Source organism: Rhinopithecus bieti, unplaced genomic scaffold (genome assembly GCF_001698545.2).
Source record: "Rhinopithecus bieti isolate Rb0 unplaced genomic scaffold, ASM169854v2 scaffold_17971, whole genome shotgun sequence".
In the NCBI taxonomy this organism is placed as follows: Eukaryota; Metazoa; Chordata; class Mammalia; order Primates; family Cercopithecidae; genus Rhinopithecus; species Rhinopithecus bieti.
This window is the reverse complement of record NW_016809834.1, coordinates 1551351-1554187: the sequence shown is the minus strand read 5'-3', so window position 1 is coordinate 1554187 and position 2837 is coordinate 1551351.

The following is a 2837-nucleotide window of genomic DNA, read 5'->3' as shown; positions in this document are numbered from 1 at the left end:
TTTTTTTTTTTTTTTTTTTTTTTTTTTTTTTTTTTTTTTTTTTGAGACGGAGTCATGCTCTGTTGCCCAGGCTGGAGTTCTGTGGTGCAATCTTGGCTCACTGCAACCTCCACCTCCCAGGTTCAAGCAATTCTCCTGCCACAGCCTCCCAAGTAGCTGGGATTATAGGCGCCCGCCATGACACCTGCCAAATTTTTGTGCTTTTAGTAGAGATAGGGTTTCACCATGTTGGCCAGGCTGGTCTCAAACTCCAGACCTCAGGTGATCCACCCACCTCAGCCTCTCAAAGTGCTGGGATTACAGGTGTGAGCCACCACGCCTGGCCCAAATCCATTGTTTCTTTGTTGACTTTCTGTCTTGACAATCTGTCTAGTGTGTCAGTGGAGCATCAAAGCCCCCACTATTATTATGGTGCTGTCTTTCTCATTTCTCAGGTCTACTAGTAATTGTTTTAGGGAAAGAAAACAAAAAGTGTTTCATTGCCCAGATTAGCGTTTATTACAGAATTACCAGCAAAAATATTTGCAATATTGTGTGTTTTACTTATTCTTTATTCATTTTAAATAGATTTGTAAGACTTTCTCAATCAATCCTCAAGATAGTTAATAAACTTGTAACTTCTAACCCCCAAACACTGAGTATCTCTTATGAAAGTATGAGATTATTCAGAAGTCAGAGTTATCACTTTTGTTTTTGTTAATGCATTTGCATAACTGTCATAATTTTATATTTTAATTCATTAAAGTAAGCCTTGTCACTAAAGTGGCCTCAAAGCCCAAAGGATGGAATTCTGGTTAGTTCCTCACACAATTTTGCTTCTCATGGCTTGCAGAGGCCTGACTGTCCTCTGAAAGAAACCAGCCAGTGTGTGGTAAACTGGTGAGTTTGCCAGTAGGTACACTTTTTTTGTTCCTTAATTCTTTGCCATTTTTGTCAAATAACTGAATAACATATGGCTTTTATCCCTCTGTTAGTCTGTTTGCATCACTATAAAGGAATACCTGAGACTGGGTAATTTGTCAAGAAAAGTGGTTTAATTGGCTCATAGTTTTTCAGACTCTACAGGAAGCATGGTGCTAGCCACTACTGCTGGTGAGGGCTTCAAGAAGGTTACAATCATGGCAGAAGGCAAAGGGGGGACAGATGCATCACATGGCAAGAGTTGGAACAAGAGAGGGAAGAGTGGTGCCAGGCTCTTTTTAAACAACAAGATCTCTTATGAACTCAGAGCAAGAACTCACTCATTACTATGAGGACAGCATAAGCCATTCATGAGGGATCTGCCCACATGACCCAAACACCTCCCACCAGACCCCATCACCAACACTGGGGATCACATTTCAACAGAAAATCTGGAGGGGAAAAACATCCAAACTGTATCATTCAACCTCTGGCCCCCCAAATCTCATGTCCTTCTCACATTACAAAATATCATAATCCCTTCCCAATAGTTCCTCAAAATCTTAACTAGTTCCAGAACTAATTCAAAAGTCCAAAGTCTCATTTGAGACTCAAGGCATGCTCCTTCTACCTCTGAGCATGTAAAATTAAAAACAAGTTATTTACGTCCAAGATACAATAATGGTACAAGTATTGGGTAAACATTCCCATTCCAAAAGGGAGAAATCAGTCAAAAAAAAGGGGGCAGCAGGGCCCACATCAGTCTGAAACCCAGAAAGGCAGACATTAAATCTTAAAGCTCCAACATAATCCCTGACTTCATATGCTGAATTCTGGGCACACCAGTGCAAGGGGCTAGCTCTCAAGACCTTGGGCAGCTCTGCCTCCTCCATGGCTGCTCACACAGGTAGGTGTTGAGTGTCTGTGGCTTTTCCAGACCCATGGTGTTAGTTGCCACTGGTTCTACCATTCTGGGGTCTAGAGAGTGGCAGCCCCCTTCCCACAGCTCCACTAAGCAGTACCCCTAGTGGGGATTCTGTGTGAGGGCTTCAACTCCACATTTCTCCCTTGGCACTGTCCCTAGTAGGGGCTCTCTCTGGGGGCTCCACTCCTGTGGCAGGCTTCTGCCTGGACACTCAGGCTTTCCCCTACATCCTCTGAAATCTAGGGAGAAGCTGCAAAGCCTCCTTTATCCTTGCATTCTGTGTGTTTGTAGGCTTACCACCACATGGAAGCTGCCAGGGTTTACAGCTTGCATCCTCCAGAATGGCAGACCAAGCTGTACCTGTGGCCCTTGGAGCTGCAGGTGGAGCTGGAGGAGCCAATATGGGAATCAGTGTCCCAAGGATGAACAGGGCAATGGGGCCCTCGGCTCAGCCCCGAAACCATTCTTTCCTCCTAGGCCTGTGGGCCTGTGATGGGAGGGGCTGCCTCAAAGATTTCTGAAATGCCTTCAAGGTCTTTTTTCCTATTATCTTGTACATTATTAGCACTTGGCTCCTTTTTAGTCATGCAAATCTCTCTAGCAAATGGTTGCTCTGTAGCCTGCTTGAATTTCTCTCCTGAAAATGCTCTTTCCTTCTCTACCACAGGGCTAGGTTGCAAATTTTCCAAATTTCTTTTTTCAATTCTGGCTTCTCTTTAATCATTAAATTTCAGTTTTTACAAATAATTCAGGTTCAGGTTTTGAGGGGGAAACAGTTCTTGTATTATTACATGCTCAATTTTTTCTGTAAATAACTCTATTGGCTAGATTTACAAACATTGTCACAGAAACAAAAAATTTTTTAAGCCATAGATCACTCCATTTATATTTACAAAAAAGCCATAAACATGCATTTCTCCTTTATTAGGAGGACTTAAATAGATGCTTGATTATTAAGGCAGTGATGATTCTAAAACATAATGAAATTCTAAGTTAAGGCTTTATGTTTGTT